Consider the following 21,398-nt stretch of genomic DNA (forward strand, 5'->3'; position numbering starts at 1 on the left):
TTTTTCTATCACACCTTTTGGTCTATCCATTCAAAAAAATAGATCATAAATCTTCTTAATTTTTTTGAATATCATAACAAGTTCAATAGTTTATATCTTATATGTATATAATAACTATTTGTTGAATGTTTTGTATCTTAAAAATGATAGTGAAGTTTTGGTGACGAGTTGGATGAGAGAATGTACTCTACAAGATGATTTCAATATTCAGGTAATATTTATAACAAAGTATTTTTAACATAATTTTTTCAACACACTTCTAATTAGAATTACATTTTAGAGGAGTACAACGATTTGTGTCTCGTAATCCAAGAAAATGCTTGAAAATATAGGAGCAAGGTGGAACATATAGGAGCAAAGTAAAATCAGAACATGAAGATATTTGAAAGTGAGAAATTATCTTATTAGATATTTTTTCTATTTTTTTTAAAAGATAAATTACTAAGCTATTTTTCATTAGTTTATACACTAATTTATCCTTCTTCTACATATTACAATTTCATATTACTAATTTTCTTTACTTTATCAGTTAATATAAGTTATTAGCAATCTATATATTATCGTAATTAATTATTGTTGAGTATAATAGGTACAACATAGCTTAATCCAAAAAAAATAAGAGCAAAGTTCAAATATAACCTGAATTTATAAGATAAAATTGATCTATCTTAAGCAATTGTTAAAAAATATAATAGAAAGTTAAAAAATACAACACCAAAGCTATATTTCATAACCATTGAACCTTCAACTTCATCTACACTTTTTTCAACTAAAGAAGTAAATGAAAAACAAAGGCTACCAAGAAAACGAACTTATTTCTTTATCCATATTATTAACAAGTGCCAAAGAGAGACAAAAAGGAGGAAAATATAGGCTTGCTCGCTACAAAACTTCCAACCAATATCAATCTAGAAGTTGCTATTAATGAAAATAAAAAAAAATGTGTTTTTAGTTTCTAATTCTGAACGGGATGTACTTTGCAGCTTTCATCAAAATCGATGCGCTTCTGCGCCCATAGTATAGAAAAAAGGTTTCATCCATTAATCATAAATGGCTATAGTCCAAGTTCAGAAAGTAGCTAGCGCCATCTTGGTGTTTCCTCATAAAAAATGTAGGTCAAGGGTGATATAAGAACGTTACTGTCATCAATCTGCATTAAACGAATGTAATCAACATGAAAATGAGTATGAGAATCATAGATGAAAGAAAATTTACATAGTCACTATTTTATGCCAAGTCCATGTAGTAATGCTAGCCACTGCTAGTGGCAGTAATACATCATGTAGACTAACATTTTATCCCAAATCAGATATAATTGGGTTATTTGGACTCGAGTCATTCAGAATAACAAGGCTTTATATGAAATCCAAAACAGATGCTTTGAAAATAATGTAGAAACTCACCGCTCTCAGCTGCTGCATGAACTTGTATAGTGCCTTTTTGGGTACACATATCACTATGACATAGTAGTCTGCTATTACCTTCCCATCTCGTTTGCAAAAAACAGGACTTATAGTGGGTTCCTGCAGAAGATAATCACATGTTTCTCTCAAAATTGAAAAAAAATTGTAGTGAAAAAATAATGATACTGTTCATGATCACAGTAGATAGTATATGATAAACTTTGCTATTGTAAAAAGCAAATGATGTAAAGAAAGCTCCCACCGGTGAAAAAAATGAAAAATGAAGGTAACAACACTTTTATAAAGATGACAAACTTTCTTCTTCTAATCTATCTAGTCAAATGAAAACTATTTTTCTTTCCCTTTTGGTTTCACTATTTGCTGTACAACTTTTAAGTAGTGGTGCAAATTTTTTACATAGAAAGACAACATATATATATTTTTTGGGGGCCGTGGGAATAATCAAATCAAATTGAAAAAGACTCAGTTACAAGCATCACCACCAATGAATTGAAGAAACATTAAGATATCACTAAAGAAAAATAAAATGACTAATCCAATCACCATCAAAAGTTTAGCAATCTCCCCATTTTACAATCCTTCTAGAAATGCTGTGATCCCTTAACTTAATAATGCTCAGTTCACACATTAAAGGACTTTCTAGTTGCAAATTCTGAAAAGAAAATTGTTGTTGATATCTTAAGTTCTTCTACATTATTAGGTCCTAGAATAATGCATTATGCATGTATCAAAACCATAAACTACAAGAAGAGAAAAATACATACTAATCCATACCACAGAGCATGATATACAGTTCCACAGGAACCTGCAATTAAAAAATAAAGTGATAAACAGGTAAAGCATAAGAATGCAAAATACAAGTAGCTGCTATATAAAAATGACCAGAAATCCATAAAGAATCAACCAACTCAAACATAAGAAGTCCAATTAAAGCTAACATGTCAAGATTCTTTCTCGTAAAAGCTAGTTCTTTTGTTAAAGCATGCATATTGTCAAACAGTTTATTTCTCAAGATTGTCAAAAACTTATTTTCTAACTGATTATTAACAAATAAATGCTTTAGTTAAGAGCATGAATACCTTGTCCAATTTGTTCTCCAATAGTCAGTTCTTCCCACAAAATTTCATAATCCAAGCAATCACTGTCCACATCCACTTTATTATTGACAGCACAACTTCCGGCACTTCCACAGCTGCTGGCACTACTTGTGCTGTTAATATTGATGGACGAGGACTAGGATCTTGAAGCCTCATTGTTACTAGGGTGATTCCTTTCACCTCCTTGGCGTTCTTGCTTCTGATTAACTGACTGATTTTCTTGATGATCATTTGACAAGAAAGGCACAGCAACACGGACATCCTTTGCCTCCGATCCTTCTTGATCATTTGCTTTCTATGGCCATGCCATTGTTTTCTTTTGAATCCATGCTTCAGCCCTAGACGTTATAATCTTGTGAATAGATTTTCCTTCATTATCATCGGCAGATTCTTTCAGACTTTTTCCTTGGGATCTTTCCTCACCATGAGAAAATATACCAAAAGGGGACTGCATCACATCACCTCTGGGTGTGCTAGCTCCACTGGAATTAGCATCTTCTCTGTGGTTTGCAACACCAACTTCTGAGAAACTAAAATGCTCAGATTGATGACTTCCTCCGCTCCCACTTTCACGATCACCGTTATTTTCTCCTGTTTGGATTCTTGACTTAACTTTGTTACTTACCTTTGATGCCTGTTTAATGGTTCTAACATCAATACATGCTATGTTATACTAGTATAAATTATGGAAATATGAAAGTTACAGCACTAATCAAATTCAAAAACTTGGATGCTATAGAAGTTTAGAGAGGCTGCTGAGTATCAAAGCCAAGTTTATTTGAAATGCTACTTCTAAGAGGCCTAGAGCCTGAACCTGATTTAGCATTGTTTGTAGCCAAGCACGGAACTCTCGTTTCAACAAAGAGCCGCGAATTACTCGAGACACAGATAATCCCAACTAAACTTCCATCATCATCATAGAAAGGAGTATTCGTCGCCACCGCCAAGAACTGCTCTCCCATCTTGTTCTTGACCGGGAATTGCCCAGTCCAGCTCTCTCCCATTACGATACGGTTCACAATATCAACAACCAAGGCAAAATCTCTGGGGTCAACAATCAGCTCAATCCCATTCTGCCCAAGAGCTTCCTCCAGCAGCATAACCATACAGATTTTCGGCACTCCAGTTCCTGCAAAATCATTGCGAATCAAATCCAAGAGAGTGAAGGGGCGGAAAAAGCATAACCATACAGATTTTCGGCACTCCTGTTCCTGCAAAATCATTGCAAATCAAATCCAAGAGAGTGAAGGGGCAGAAAAAAACTCTAAATATAGGTCCCTCACTCCCCACAATTCATGCAATTAACAAGACAAGACAGGACAGAACATATCAAAACCAACATGCATATCCATTTTTAGCTAAGGACTTGTCATCTCCAAAATCCAAATCATATATACGGGTTGCGCTGCGAAGATGAGCGGACAAGAGAGACGACAGAGGGAGAGGAAGAGAAAAGGCATCTATGAATTGAAAATGCATAATGATTAACTAACCTCCAAGCGTTGAGGCAGCGTCTTGCGCGACGTCAACGGAAGCAGGTTGCGTGGCGGCAAGGATAAGCGAACGAGAGATATAGCAAAGGAAGAGGATGAGAGAATGACAGTGATTGAAATTGAATGAAAAACCCTAACATACATGCTCCTCTTCTCCGAATTTGAAATTAGGAAAAACTACCATTTGTACCCATGAACTTTACGAACGCTGACAAAAGTACCCATGGAAGAAGAAAAGTGACTTTGTATCCATGAAAGGCTGGATCCGTCTGTCGATAGTACCCGAACGTCATTAAAACGTTAGCTCCGTTAAGTTAAAAGCCAACATGGCACGTTAACTACTTACCTGACTTTGAATCAGCAGTCTAACGTGTCCAAGCATAAATATACCGTTATAACATCACCCATTCCCCTAATTTATCCTCAACTGTTTCCCCAATTTCAATTTCAAAACCCTAGAATGTTTAGGAAAAGCAGAGGTAACCAATGTTCTTCGAATGGAAGCATCAGCGAAGAAGGGACTTCGTCTTCCAAGAGGGGTGAAGAGAAGACTTTGTCTGGGAGATGCTTTTGTGGACAGGGTGTGGTGTTGCTACAATATGGAACCTTAACAAATCCTGGGAGATGGTTCGTAAGGTGTCCTCTATGAAAGGTAAGTCTTTTTGTTTTTGTGCTTCTGATCAGATTAACTTATTGTGAATGATTCCTTATTCCTCCCTTTCACACTACAGACGATGGATTGCAAGTATTTTGTATGGGTGGATGAGATTGACGGAGGATGGGAGGGACTGGCAAGAGCCCTTGTTAGAAAAAATCAAGATAGCTCCTGTAGTAAATATGAGGTCAATCTCACTGGGCAAAGAAGAGAGATTTAAGAGAATAGTGTGAAGATCTTGTTAAAGATAGGGAAGCTCCAGGGTGAAATTAGAACTATTAGGTCATGGATTATAAGTATTTTTTTGAGTTTACTGATTTGTGTAGGGCTGAATCTACTCCAATTAATCAATATGTAACTGTGCTTATGGTGTATGTTGTCCTGGGGTCTTTTTTTGCAGCTTTTTGGTTTCAATGATGATGAACTTAGAAGCTGGTTGGTCTCGATGATGATGAACTTCGAAACTCTATTACTATCTTCACTTGTTGTGGAAAAAGTCAAGTTGTGTTATGACATTAATGTCCATGATTGTTAATGTATTTGATATCTGTTAGATTGGAGTTAACTCAATTTTGACAAAAAAGAAATATAAATGTCGTGATTTGTCTTAATCTAGCCAAAAACATGGTATTGTAAAATAAATAGCAAAGTTGTAACCTGGAAATGGAACTAAATATTCATTCCATAAGCTATAATAAACCTTGAAGTAATTTACTCATATGCAGTTATCAACAAAAGCCTCAAAACGAGGGTATGAGTTTGATGTAGCAGTAGCAAATCAAATGTACCTAATAGAACCTTTACAAACCATGAACATGAAAGCATCAAGTTGTGCTGTTTAAGTACTAGGCATGAGTTACAAAAAAATCATAATATAAGAGTTCATGGAGCTCTCATTACAGTAAGTACTTCATCAAAAAATAAATTCACACTAGAAAATCCTATTTGTTGGGTGTAGAGTTGCTGCTGCCACTAGAAATCCCGTTGTTGTTGCCACTTGAAGATGCTCCTGTTGGCGGACGGAACCCAGGTACTGGCCATCTGCCTGGTGTTTGAATTGTGGATGGTGGAGTTGGCATGAATTGCATAAATCGTGTAGTGGTCCCTCGGCTTGCACCATGCATTGTTTGTCTGGTAATTCTTGGAGGCAGTTGGTTAGTTGGTGATGTAGGCCTAACAACAGAAGGTTGTGGTGTGGTAGGCGTTATGGGAGTAGGTTGTGGTGGGGCAGGTCTGAGGGGAGAAGGTTGTGACGGTGGTGGCCTCTTAATATTTCTCCTCCTAATTGGTCTCTTGGACATGGTTGGCTTTATGATAGGTCTAGGTGGCACATATGCAGTAGAGGAGTTAGAAGGTGGAGGTCTTACTGCCATAGGTTCTTCAGAAGGATTCACACAGTTCAGATAATCAACATTCACCTATAAATGTTGATAATTGCATTGGCTCAAATTTTTAATACAAGATAAATTTATTTTTATGCCAATAAGTAGAAGAAGAGAGTGGATATAAATAACTTACACTGGGTGAATCTGAAGCTGATGCTTCAGTATCTGCTGCCTCCAAAATCTCTTCCCAATACATCTCTTGCTCTCTGGCAGCATCGTCATCAAGATCATCAACACCCATACCTTTAGTTGTTGCTGCTGCACCCTGATGCTGACTACCACTACCTGATGCAGCTCCTCCACTAGCCATAGCTTCTTTCTTCTTGTCACATCCTCTGCTGTTATGACCAGTCTGAGAAAACAGTAGCAATAATTGCAATTTTAATTTCTTTACAATACAACCAATATGCAGAAGTAAACAAATGAGATATGGAATATTAGGTTATACCTTCAGACAATATGTACATTTAATGGGGCCATATCTCCTCTTTGCTCTATGAGGATCAAGATTCTCTCTAGGACCATCTCTACGAGCGGTAAAGGAACACATTGGGTGAGGAATTCGTCTTGTGGATCATCAGAGGTAGAGGGTGGCTCTGTGTATGTTGGTGACTTTGGCTGGGCATTGTTGTCAAGCGAAATAGATGGTGCTGGAACTATATTTGGTGTAGCAGATTCTTCAGATACATGAACTGTGTTTGGTGTAGCTGGAACTGATGGATTTGGGCTGGCATCTGGTTGGGCCTTTTCTGTACCATGGGTCTCCTCTGTAATTTGTAATTTGGGCTTCAGTATGTACCCTTTCCAGGTGAAGAATTCTTCTAGGACCTGTTGCCTTCTTTGGAGTTGGAGTCTTTCTAACACAAACTTTCCTCCTCCTCCTTGATGGAGTTACATTAACCTGATCAGGTGCTTCTACACCAACTTCTTCATTCGTATCTACAACATCTGCTTGGCTAATTGGGTGCTCTATGTATAATTCAATCTTATGTCCATTCTCCACAGCAGCTTCATACATCTTAACGACATCCATGTCAAGTCGCAGAAGCCTCAAACCACCCTCAATTTCTATTTCAGGCTGTTGCCAGTAGAAATCGGAGATGATTGGATACCCAATGTCTTTCAGTAGGTCACTAATGAAGAAGCCATTCAGAGTATCCACATTAACTCTCTCCACCTCAGTAATTTCACCTTCTGCATAACACAACTTGCCATCCGATCCCCTTTCAAGTCTACCTCTATGGTGTATTATTAATGTGATATGCGTCGTGGTAGCCATTTTTGTCAATAAAAAAAGAATGAACAGTCCATATCAATATACCTACTATTTCAACAAGGACATTCAACTAACGCATAACCAAAGTTTAATCACAATCATCATCAAAAAGTTTAGAAAACAGTTGCACTTTATTTGAGACAAGCAATAAGAGAAGCTAAACTATAATAGATAAAAATATTTAGGATAAAATAGATAAAAATATTTTAGTTATACAATAGATAAAAATTTAAAATAAAAAATATTTAAGATAAAAAATATTCAAACATTAACGTGATAATTAGTTTCTTAAAATATTATTATTCATGTAAATCTTATTAAAAATGTAGGTATGTCTATTACCACTAAATGAACAAATCCTGGTTCATGAGAAAGTTAATTGTCTATTTTCACTAAAATTGACTCACGAAAAAGTTTGGAGAATGTTTATGACTTTTCTAATTATTAAATTACAAAATATGATTCACTCAATAATTAAATGACTATTGTTTCTATAAATCTATTACACAATAAAAAAGATATGATTTAAATTTATTAGAATAATTGAGAATTAGTAAAATTTTAGTTATACATTATTTGAAATTTTAGCTAAACTGCATTCATCAGCCCAATACATCCCTTAATCCTTTCCATTATTTATTACATGAAAAATGGGGTTTCAATTATTGATTTATAGAATAATGATTTGAGATATATATGTTATGATGTTTGGTGAGGAATATGTAATAGGCTATGCTTGCTGCCAACCCATGTAAAATAGTGAATGTTTTCATAAAAATGTCCCCTGAAAACTATAATTATCTTATGGTGGTGGTGGTATTATTTTCAACTGTGTAAAATATGAAGAATTTACCAAATTATATTTTGTTAGGTAGGTATCTCTTCATTGAGTGACAACAACATATAGATAACTTGGTGTAAAACAAGGACATTCAACTAGCGCATAACCAAAGTTTAATCACAATCATCATCACAAACTTCAGAAAATTGCATATTTGTGAATTAAAATGCCTAATGAAAACAAAACTTAAGCCCTATGCTGATCAGATATAAGGTTTAAATAAAAAACTTCATTCAGGCGATATATCGAGCATGTGGTGTGCAGCAAATTCAGACAGCGTGTTTAGTTCTATGTTGGCATCAAACAACCCAGAAAATTCAGCCACAGCAAACACATTCACTCCAAAACACAGAAATCATGTAACTTAACCTACCCAGATCACTAAATCAGAGTGAAAAAGCAATAAAAATAAAGAGAAGAAAGACAGGAAAGCAGGGAAAGGGAATTGAACCTGCGCTGATGAGAGGGAAGGACGAAAAAATTTGGCGACGCGGAGGAGCGGCGGTCGCATCGGCACAAAAGTTCGCCGCCCTTGGTTCCTCGTCGGACTGGAAGATGCGAAGCAGGGGCTGTTCGCGCTGAGACAGAGTGACTACGCGCAAAGGAGGGAAGAAATAGGGAAAATGAGAAGAAAATGGAAGAAGGATTGGGTGATGCTGGTCGCCGGTGGTGTTTTGGGCGAACGGAGGCGGTTGGGCGGATTGGTTGGTGGCGTCGGGTTCAGTACGTGGTTCACGTCTCTCTCTCTGCTAGGGCATGCATAAGGGTGGTGGGGAAGAAGATGGAATGGCGCGAAGTGACTCTAACATTTCTCTCTCTCTCTCTCTCTCTCTCTCTCTCTCTCTCTCTCTCTCTCTCTCTCTCTCTCTCTCTCTCTCTCTCTCTCTCTCTCTCTCTCTCTCTCTCTCCTATATCCACCTGGAAAGTTCTTAAAAAAATTCAAATTAAAAATCAAAAGCCAGGTAAGCAGTTAACGTGCCATGTTGGCTTTTAACTTAACGGAGCTAACGTTTTAATGACGTTCGAGTACTATTGACAGACAGATCCAGCCTTTCATGGATACAAAGTCACTTTTCTTCTTTCATGGGTACTTTTGTTAGTGTTCGTAAAGTTCATGGATACAAATGGTAATTTTTTCTTGAAATTAAAAGGAAAAAAGAAAAAGTGTAAAAAACAAAAATTAGAGGGATCAATATCTAATTATTAATGTTTTCAAAAAATAAAAAGGAGGTCTATTTTGTAATTATTTTGACAATAAAAAATCATACTCCTATATAAAGTAAGAATAAAGAATCCATGGCCGAAAAACATATATATTATGTGATTTGTGATTTGGCAGCGTGTTACTTTAAAAATAATTTGAACTTACAACAATATATATGATGCTCCTTTATACTTATAGCCTTATATAGGCTAATGAATAGAATTTACCTAAGAATGTAAGATCAAACTCTATTCACTCGTGACCTTAATTTATTAAAAACTGTTTTTGGTATAGGCCCAAAAAGAAGAAAACTACAAAACTGAATCACGAGCCAGAGAGTATAAAGAATTCATATTTCCAATCCTTGAACAAAAGAGTTTCTTTTACTTTTTTGGACAATGAACAAAGCGAGATAAACAGAGGAGATTGATTCAACCCAGTCTGTGAAGGACTTTGGCTAAGTGGGCTGATATCTAACACCCATTCAATTCATCCAAAATGGGCTGAAGCATAATTAACCTGGCCATTTCCGACAGCCAAATGATTTAGCCATTTTGTTCTTTATATTAATAAAAAATGCTAATAGAAAAATTTAACAATGATAATACTAAAAAAGTGATATAAATATAATCTCTAAGAAAATTAAAAAGTGAAGAAAATAAAACAAAAGCTACAAGTGTGAAGATATTTTGGGGACTTGGGAGGGAAAGAAATTGATCTCCCTGACACGTGACGTGAGGGAGTAGGCGTATTTCCAGTTTTGCCCAATGGCAATATTGCGTGCTAGAGTCTACAAGTTCGTTTCATGTTGAGAGTTAAATGTTACCAGTTACGTTGAATTATTATTGTTGTAGCATCACTCCTTCCTTTAATAATGTTGGGTGGACCTTTCATAGTTAAATGATGAATAATGCGATCTGCCATGCTTTCCTTTTTCGGCAGAGTAGAGTAGTTCACGCAGACACAGTACACATACACTGCTCGGACCAAAGTTACCAAGTTCCCAACCTTCAATTTTTGGGAGACTATCATGTTTAAAGCATAGTTATTAAAACAGTCTCCATTCTGTCTATTTGACTGAAAATCCGGCCACTTGATCGGAGTGAGTCACCCCCAAAACCGCCTAAGCACGAGCCCGACAGCAAATGACCCGACCCGTCCAATTTTTATCAAAACTTGTGACCCAACCGATTTTTGTAATGGTTTTATTAGATAAATAATGATTTTTGTAAATAATAGGTTCTATAATTAATTTAATAAAATAAAAAAATACTTTATCCCAAATTACTTTCTATATCTTAACATTAAATAATCATCTGCACAAATTGAATATCCAGTCATTATTAATTGTACATGAATAAATTGAATCAAAAGAAATAACTATTCAATAAAAAATAATGTACATAATCATCTTCATTTCTATTGAATTGAGCATCCGCATATTTATTGTTCACATTATTTAGTATTCTCATTGTCTACTTATATTTTTTCCTTTTTGTAATATGGCTTGAAGTATAGAGAGACAATGAAAATAGTAAATCATGTGAATAATAAAGTAAAAAAAGAATAGGTTAAATTACACAGTTAGTCCCTATACTTTCAGTGATATTGCAAATTGGTCCTTATACTTTAAAAGTTTGTAATTAGGTCCCTAAAGATAATTAAAATTTGTAATTTAGTCCCCGCCGGTCAAAAAGTGTTGATTTAACAGAATATTTTCAGAATATACTGAGAATATTCTGTTAAAGTAGAGAATATACTGAAAATATTTTATTAAATCAAACACTTTTTGAACGACGGAGACTAAATTACAAATTTTAATTATCTTTAGGGACTTAATTATAAACTTTTAAAGTGTAGAGACCAATTTGTAATTTCACTGAAAGTGTAGGGACAAAGTGTATAATTTAACCAAAAGAATATAGAATTAAAATTATAAATTAGATCATTAATTAATTATTTTTAAGAGTAAAGTATCGTTTTTGTCCCCAACGTTTGGAGTAAATCCTATTTGTGTCCCTAACGTTTAAATCGTCCTATTTGTATTCCTAACGTTTGTAAAAGTGATTCAATGTTATCCTGCCGTCAATTACACATCATGAGCGTTTTAGTTTGAGTTTTAAAAATCTCTTCTTGAAGTTAGAATACAAATATCTGGGATAGAATCGAATCAATCGATGATCTACTCCAAAAAATAGTTCATCAAATGTTGAAACTAATTCCTACAACCATTTATATAATTCACTTTTCTAAGGATATAATTGAATCTAAATAAACAGAAATAGTGGGTATAATATTAAAATCGAACACATCCAAGTGAGACCTAATTGAGAATGAATACATCCAAGTGAGAATAATTGAAAAATATAATCTGGTTTGTTAGTATAATTGATAGTAGGATAACATTGAATCACTTTTATAAACGTTAAGGATATAAATAGGACGATTTAAATGTTAGGGACACAAATAGAACTTACCCCAAACGCTGGGGACAAAAACGATACTTTACTCTATTTTTAATTCCAGATTTTGAAATTTAAAAGATGTAGATTAACAACCAGTTACACCCAATTATCATGCTAACCTCCCTCCTCCATTTGCTATCTCCGGTCCGCAGAGGCACCCAGGCCGCTTCACTTCCCCTCTCGAGCTGACACCCCCATCTGCCCACCGATATCGTCCAAGCATCTTTGCGAACGTCGGATTGCTCCGCAGCATCTCCGTGCGTCATCTTTTGCGCTGCCAATCTGCGTGCTGACCGTGTAGCCCCAATTCCATCTTTACCGTTGCAGCTTACCACCACAGTTGACAACGACCACCTCAACGCCAACACATTAGCAATGCAGAATCTCTACCCTATTCTCGCCTCCCACGGTCTTGACCGCAAGATTTTATGGTAGTTCTCGCTTCTTTCTTCCCTCTTTTCTCTGCCACTTTTGCCATGAACCTCACAACGCCACACATCATGGATCCAAAAGCTATTTCTACAGAATGCGCAAATCGATGCTGTAAGAAAGTATGCAGCGGAAATTTTATATACGCGGCTTGATGTTTATTTTTTATGCAAATGAGATATTTATTTTTAATGTAAATGAGATGTTTGTTCGTCGTATAAATGAGATATTTATTCTTCATGCAAATGGGATATTTGTTCTTAATACAACACTTGATGTTGGTGATGGCGGGAGATGACGGCACTGAAGAGGGGATTTGGATTAGAAGGGAGTGTAATTAGGGTTAAAAGGGAAGAAATGGTTAAAATTTCCAATAGTAGAGTTAAAAGGTTTTTTTTAACTTGAATTGGAGTGTTTTTTTTAATCTTCAGTGGATTAAAAAATCAGTCTATTATTCACATTATTTAAATTATTTTTATTTTATCAAAAAACGATTTCCTTCATAGTTAAGAAAAGATTGAAATAAAAAAATCAGACTAATCATTAAACTATTTTAATTATTAAACTATTTTAATTATTAGTTTATTGATCCAATTAATTTAAATATAATTTAACTAAAAGAACTATTTAATAATAAAATAATTAATAAAATATATATAAGTAAATACAATTTTAACACAATTTTTAGTATAATTTTAATTTTTTAATAAAAATTAACAAGGTTAACAAGAGTTAAAGACAATGAATGAGGACACTAAAATTGATCTTTTCAAAACATTCTTGTGATATTTATTTATTTTTTATTTTGTTCATTAAATATGTTATTTTTTTAGTTTCACTTTCTTTGTTTTAGTGAAAAAAAAATATTTCAGGTATTTATAAAAACCATAAAAAAAAAAGACAAAAAGAGATTTATTTAAAAAGAATCATTGTCAAATTCATTTGTGTCATAAGCATAAAAGATTTTTTTGTTAAGTTAGAAGAGCACTTAGTGTTAAAGATTAAGCTAAGTTAATTTAGTGGTGATAAATTAGATTAAAAACATATGTGTTCTTTGATCAAATTAAAAAGAATTCTAGTCAATGAGTAATAGCTCAAATGGCATAATCTTCCCATACTCATCGAAGAGGTTGCGGGTTCGAGTTTTCATATCTTTGGTAAAAAAAAATTAAAAAGAATTCTAAAAACAAAATTTGTCTATGTAATTTTTGAAAATTATAGTAAAAATTCTATAGTCATTGTGGTGAAAATTGAATGCAAATCATAGTACGTTATACGACTGAATTACGATATATAATGGTACAAATTTCTTCTTTTTTCTGTCTTTAATTCTGTTTTATAAAATAAAAATAAAATATTTTTTGCATAATCGTTTTAGTTGACACTGTAGTATCTAAAATTCAATCTATTTCAGTGACTTAAATAAAAAAAACAATCCTAAATTTTTAACCATTCTTTTTTAAGTGATTGATAACTTTGAGTGTCTAATGGCATCTGCAATTCTGCATGATATTCTAATTTAAAAGTTATAAGAATAGAGGATGAATTACATGAGTAACGAAATGAGATAAGTAGCTAGTGGCATGGCATTATAGTAGTAGCTAATAGAAATTTCAACGGTATAATCACTCCATTATTCTATTATATTATGAATATGCACGATGACATGTGGAATGTGGATGGCCCCTTCCATTTTGGCGCCATTTGTAACTTGTGGTAGAAACTCCCTGTGGAAAAGCAATGCAAATGCAACATATCATGGATCCAACATGCCACATGTTCATTTTGTAAATCACTCTATCTAAGTTGTGTTTCTCTAATAAAATATATTTTGACCAAACCAAAACAAATAAAAAAGCCTAAAATTTTGTTCTTAAATATGACAACAATATCAACAACGATAAAGATAGAGTAGTTACTTCTATACCTTCTATATATACTTTGTACTTTTAAGTTTTAACTGCTAATGTAAAATAAAATAAATTTCCCAAAAGAATTCATTACATTATTTTTGTTAATTATATTTATCCAACTATATATATATACCGCATTTCATTATGGCTCATTTTTTGATATGAGAAGCATGTGTGTTGTGCGTTGTTGTGGAGAATATAGATACTAGTCATAGATATGGGATAGCTTTTTCTGAAACAAGGAAGGAAGAAATTGAACTATTCGATTTTTTTATAAAAAAAATTAAGCCTACTAATCGGGCAATCCAATTAGTGTAGGAAAGAAAATTTAAATTTTGGTCGGACAGTCCGATTTTTGTTCTTGACACCACAATTACGTAAAACATCTATACATTCCATAATTACGTCATACACTATTTTCCCTTCCACACCTAAATTAAGAAGTGTTTCATTATTTCATAGTACATGATGCATGTGGTTGTGGCATGAAGAAGAAATTAAATTATGGTTAAAGTTTGTCCTTACTTGAAAAGCGATGAAACATATTCCGCAGGAAGCGGTATACGTAGGTGATCTTGTCTGTTGTATGGTTTATCCACTAAGAAGAGAGAGAAGAACTTGTTCATCATCGCATGAGAGGATAATCAACTTCTGGGCACACTGATGAGTGATGATCCTGATATGCATATATTAATATGATTCTGATAGCATCAGAGAGTGTAATGCCTTAGCTAGCTAGCGTGTCGGGTATATTGCTCATTGCATTATTTGATATAATTTGTGAATGGTGTTAGTGGAATTCATAGCGGACCAATTTTATGTGATACTATTAGTGACCTGACAAGCTTTAAGCGTCATGAAGATCAAGCTATGGCAGGAATGGGAGGACCTAGAAGACAATTATACGAAACACTTAGCTTGAGTGGCCACCATGAATGAAAATATCAATTTTTTGGTTGGATGTCATTCCTCAACATAATAATAACCACGAGGAATATGAAATATAAAAGGAAACACTGATTCGGTTCCTCTTTAAGCTGAGGTTGCATTGAAATATTGAATATTGTATGTTTACAATACAATATATATGATTAATGCTGATTATTGTTTTAATTTAGCTCTTATGTTCTCCTTGTTTTTGATTATGAGTATTAAAATGGGGCCGGCCTGCAAAAAGATGAGTATTAAGATGAGAAAACACCACATCTAATTCAAAATCTTAAGACATTAAATTAATGGGTCTCTTATCTTATAGGAAAAGTATAGGGTACCAACATATTATCTGTCAACTTATTGCCAACAATAATTAATTATTATATTTTAAATACATATATAAAGAGACACATCCAGAAAATATATCTATAAAGATACTTCTATTAAACACAACCATAAAAAAGATATTTTTATTAGACACATCCACGAAGACACTTTCATGAAACACAGTTATAAATAAGAGTTGGCAGAAGTTGGCAGATATGCTGTTGGTAACGTAGCGGGACCGTATCTTATAAATTCTTCACTCTTCCCTATTTTGTTTTATGTGAGACTAACTTCATGCACTCCTCACACTTGTAACATTAACAACAGGAAAAGTATGAGGAGCTAATGGAATATTTATACAATGTATACAATAGAAGTTTATGGAGTATTAGAGATATAATCATTAGTGTTACCTTTTCTCATCAGCTGAAGCTTTTGGGATGAGTGGTAACATGACATGGTATTAGAGCGCTAGATTTAAAAGGTCAAGAGTTCGCTGGTACTCATATGGTTATTCTAAATAGTACGAAGATATTCATTTTGTAACTCAATAGATGGTTATCTCATTGTATTCTATATGGTATTGTAACTTATCTAATATAATATTATTGGATCACCCACTTTCTATACAATTATTCCTAGAATGCACTACAAGTCCCATCAATGAAACAAGCGCGCATGCCTCACCTGGATGTAACCTCAGCATTGCATGCACATACATATATGGCCAACAAATAGATTCTATTGGTCAAATGCTATGTAAGCTCAGCTAGTTTCCAGAATAAGTCATGCGCTGCTGGGAAAACTAGACACAATATCTTAATTAAGTAAATTTAGTCAATATTTTAATAATAATATTTGGGTGGTTACTAATAATAAAAAAAATCTCATGAAGGGAGGAAAGAGAAAAAGATAGGACATGCATAAAACTTGTACGGAAAATAAAAATCTGGTTTTAATTTAAACTCTTGCATTATTATAGTCTCCTACTAATTTAGTTTAGTCATCACTCATAAGCAATAAAGGCCTTTTGCAATTGCTTCCTATTCACATAATCTTAAAAAGATCCGAAAACAAACGTGTATAATATTAATAGATATATAGTATCTGTGCATATCAGTGTAAAAATAACAATAATTTAATTCTTCTCTTCTCTGATTCTTATCTCTTCTTTTCTCTCTCTTCTATGCTATGATGCACGGACACTAATACGAACGAGACATGATACGAGACATATAGATACACAAATTTTAAAATGACACGGAAAGTTAGAGACACGGCATATATATATAGAATATAAAGTATTTTTTAGATAAATTACAATGAATTTTTGATATTTTATTGCTGTTAAAATATAAAATAATTTTTTTATTGTTTTTAATGTCTTTTTTTTAACTAGATAAAAGTATCTAAAATATTTTTTGTTTTAATAAATAATAATATATATTATTTCTAAACTTATGTCAACAATATATATTAAGAATAAAGTTAGACACGTAGCCACGTGATAGTATTTAGGTGTGTCCAAGTATGTCCGAAGAAGAACTTTTTATTTTTTATTAAGACACGGTTGAACACAGTAGACACGCATGTCGGATGAATTTCGATAAATGTCGTATCCAAAATGTGTCCAACACGCAGACACGATAACTCAACAAAGTATCTGTACTTCATAGCTTCTATGCTATCTTCTTTCAAGATTGTCATCATTTTCTAATCTTCTTTAGATTCGTTTAAATATATATGTATTAATCATAATAATTATATCGGTGACAAATTTTGCATGCGTATATTGCCTATTTTCCGGTTCATGCAATTAGATATCTGTGTATAGTAGCTTTTGCTATTGAGACATTTTTTGGATGCTGCTGAATTATTTGGTCATAGTTATTTAAATTGGATATTGGTATATTGGTTGAAGAACCGTAGGCAGTTACTTTTGTTTTTAGTTTTTTAATCCTTTTTATATGTATTGGAGATAAATATTTTACATATACACTTGGCAGAAGTGGAAAGGCTAGATACTTATTGATGTGATCAATTTTTTATAGGTAGGATATGCATTGCCTAGTTAAAAAGGGGAAGCACGGTGTGTTTAATTTGAGTGTGGTTTTCAATTTCGTTTTACGTGAACGTTTGACTAAAATGATTCCTAATATTAATGCAATTATTGAGTTGAATAGTACTTCTAGAATAATAATCATTGAGGGAAATGGAGCTATAATCTTAGTTATTCTTTACCTAAATAGAATAAAGACGGTTACAATTGATCGCATGGAAGTGTCTAATAATTTTGGTGTAACATACCTACCTACCTACCATGTGTAGCTGGGTGGGTTGGGTAAAAATATATAATTATTCTGAGCTTTGTTGCCTTTTATGTGTGACTGGAAAAAACAAATTAAACGAAATAATTTGAATTGGACTGGCTTTGCTATTTTAAGGTTAAAACCCGTGAAATGACATGATGACAAAATTTGATTAGGTTTGGTGTTTGATTTTCCTTTCTTCATTCCATCTCCCGATAAATTAAAAACTAATTAATCAAAATTACACTTGTCCATGACCACGTACTATAGTTGCTAGTCTTGTTGAACAATTCTTTGAGTTAGGTTTAATTTAAAGCTATGTTAGGTCCTTTACACAACTTGATGAAACGAGCTTAGAGAGATGAATTTGTCTGTGCTCTCATAGAAGTGAAAGAGAAATTAAATGAGAGAAGCACGTGAGTTAGATGAAGTGATTTTGTTATAATGGTGGGTCACATACACATTTATAGTTTTACACTATATATACAGTTAGACTATATATAGTAATAGCATAACAGCAATTTATATTAGGAGTGTATATAAGTAAGGTGAAATCGGGTTTGTCCTAGTTTAGATTCGACTCTAAATATATACGGGATTTATTTTTTAGACCATAACTTGACTTTATATCCGATGAAACATAAATATTTTTAGGTCATAATTATACTGGATTCGAACCGGACTTTTAAAACTTTAACAATAATTTATAAAGAAATTTATTTATGATGCACTTATTTATAAAACAGAAACTTATTATCGAAAAGTTGATATTCATATTTGAATTTGAATTTGTCCATAAATTCTAATTTAATGCTTTTTTGATCTATTTTCTAATTCAACAAGTATGATTAAAAATAAAACAATAAATTTATAATTAATATAAAATAATATTAAAATTAATTTAAAACATATATATAATTTTTTTATTTTCTTAAAGTGTACATGAGTCGGGTAAAACCAAATTTACCTGTACTCGGACCCAGTTCTAAATAATGATTGGATTTATTTTAAAGATCTTTATCCCATCATAAACTCGATGAAATCATACCAAATTGATCACTAAAATGTTCAGGTCCGAATCGAGTATTCAGATCGAGTCAGACCATATAAACCCTTAATTTCTACCACTAACAGTCAATATAATATAGAGAAATTACAACTAAGTCTCCAATCGATATTAACTTAATTAACTATAGATTAAACTATATTAGTAAGAGTGAAGAGTAAAAATATTCTTATTAAGTCTGTGTTAAGGGTTTCGATCTACCATATTCTCTCTCTATATATGTGTTTTTTTTTTATTTTTTAAACTGCCAAAACTAATTTGGCAATTTGCCTAACTAATTTTGGCAGATAAATGGGCTTCACATCTTAAGAAGCAACCCCTACGATACTATTTCCTGAAATAATTCTAATAAAAATGATCTGTTTTTAAAAATATTTACACTTACTTAATTTTTTATCATTATAAATAAAAATAAGGTATTATTAAAAAATAGGCATTGAACATTATTAGTACTAATAAGGAAGATCGTACATATCATTTTTAGGTATGGTGGCAGTGTTCAAGTATAACGTAATAAGAAGAACAAAGTTTATAGGGAATTGTTGGTATTATGGTATAGATCCTTGATAAGCATGTTAATGCATTGTTGACTATACTAGCTTATATGCTAGTGATGCTTGATAACAAAAGGTTAATAATAAGATGAAGAATTAAATAATGGACCTGCACTTGCTAGATATAGCAGCTATATATGCCTTCCATTTATTGGAAGCTGCCACTTTCGGCGGGTTCTGTTTTTTTGATATTCTAATTACCAGTCTTATAGAGATAGAGATTGGATGATGACGACGTTTTCAAATTTGAATTTAAGATTACATTCTTTTGTCTCTTTCCATCCCTAGATTTGAAGGTCTAATCCTCATCTTACTCAAGGAAAGACATTCAAATTCAATTGATAGATGAAGTAATTAAATTAAACTTCTCTTCTTATTCACTTCCTTTCAAAAGTTTCTTCTTCGCTATCCAAGTGAATTTGCTCTTTTAAATACATAATTATAAAATAGAAAATTTCAGAAATTAAATAACAAAAATAGTATCTTTTTTATTACAATTCCGCTACATTATCAACAGTATTTCTGTCAACTTCTGCCAATTCTGATTTATAATGGTATTTAATGGTGGATGTGTCTAATAAAAATATTTTTTTTATAGCTGTATCTAATGAAAGTATCTTTATAAATGTATTTTTTGAATGTGTTTCTTTATACATGTGTTTAAAATATAATAATTAATTATTGTTGGTAATAAGTTGACAGATAGTATATTAGTACCATATACTTTTCCTTTTTATTATATATAACAGATAAAAAACGGAATCCATATTCGTCCTATATCCATATATCACAATTTGGTAAAAGGCTTTTCTACATATATAAATTAAACGGAATCCATATTACATTATTTTTCTAAACGAAAATTAAGTACATTATAATCCTCTTTTAATATTAGTATAAATCGTGTTATGATGTATAGCTTCTTTAGATTAGAACATAAATTGTCCTACTCTAAAATGATAGAAAATAATTTATGAGTAAAATTAAATCTAGAATTTTTGTAGTATAATTTAAATCAATTTATAAATAAAAATTGTTATAATTTATTACGATTTAGATCGGTTTAAAAATGTTTAACACATATTAGTCTAAGATGATTTATCTTTATTTTTTGTCAAAATTATAATTCATAAAATGTTTCAGGTAAAATGATTTACGTTATAATCTAAAACCGAACACTCTAGAACTATTTATATAAATAAAAGAAGACTTTTGTGTGTTTGATTTTTGTTGAGAGGAATTATATAATATTAATTTTTTAAATTTATATTTGTAAAAAAATTCGTGTAAAATATATTTTTTATTTTTTAAATTTATTAAAAAATTTTAAAATATTTATTTAAAATTTTATTTTATTTTAAAATTTTTTTATTTACATCAAATATATTTTTGACAATTAAATTTTTAAAAAAATTAAGATTAATTCAAAAATAATGTTTGGTGACTAAAAATAAAGTGATAAAACTTTATGTTAGACTTACTTGTATTAAATATTGTCCTTGTGATATTGAAAATTTAGATGTACATTTAATATAAATAAAATTTTTTTTTGATGAAATTAAAATAAATTAAATATAAAAATATTTTTAAAATTTTTAATAAATTTTAAAAATAAAAAAATACTATAAGTTATCACTGTTACCGTCTCTCTTTATATATATATATATATATTCAATTTTTTTAATTAATAGTATAATGTGTGACGATTTTTATAATATTTTTTAAAATAATATTAAAAGAATGTGAGAGAAAATATTATCTAATAAAATATCATAATTAAAAACAGTTGAAAAAAGAAAATAAGGGAATCTATTCTAAAAGAAGAAAAAGTGAGTAATTAAATATTCTTCAATATCACATTATAATAAAGTGATAGATATGTACTCCATAGGACAAGAAAATACTTTCTTATATCTTATATCTAAAACACTATATTTGATTGATCTTAGGTTGATATTTTCATTTTTAAATTTTAGTAAAGTACTTCTTTAATAAATATTAAAATTTTGATTATTTAAGAATGGCCA

At 31.9% G+C, this 21,398-nt stretch overlaps 1 pseudogene; it reads right to left on the reverse strand.

The window, feature by feature from the left end:
- Nucleotides 1-1,078: 1,078 nt before the first annotated feature.
- On the reverse strand, nt 1,079-4,422 carry LOC107619900 (uncharacterized; annotated as a pseudogene).
- Nucleotides 4,423-21,398: the final 16,976 nt, after the last annotated feature.

The sequence above is a fragment of the Arachis ipaensis genome, chromosome B10, assembly GCF_059453495.1.
Source record: "Arachis ipaensis isolate K30076 ecotype BB chromosome B10, ASM5945349v1, whole genome shotgun sequence".
NCBI lineage: Eukaryota > Viridiplantae > Streptophyta > Magnoliopsida > Fabales > Fabaceae > Arachis > Arachis ipaensis.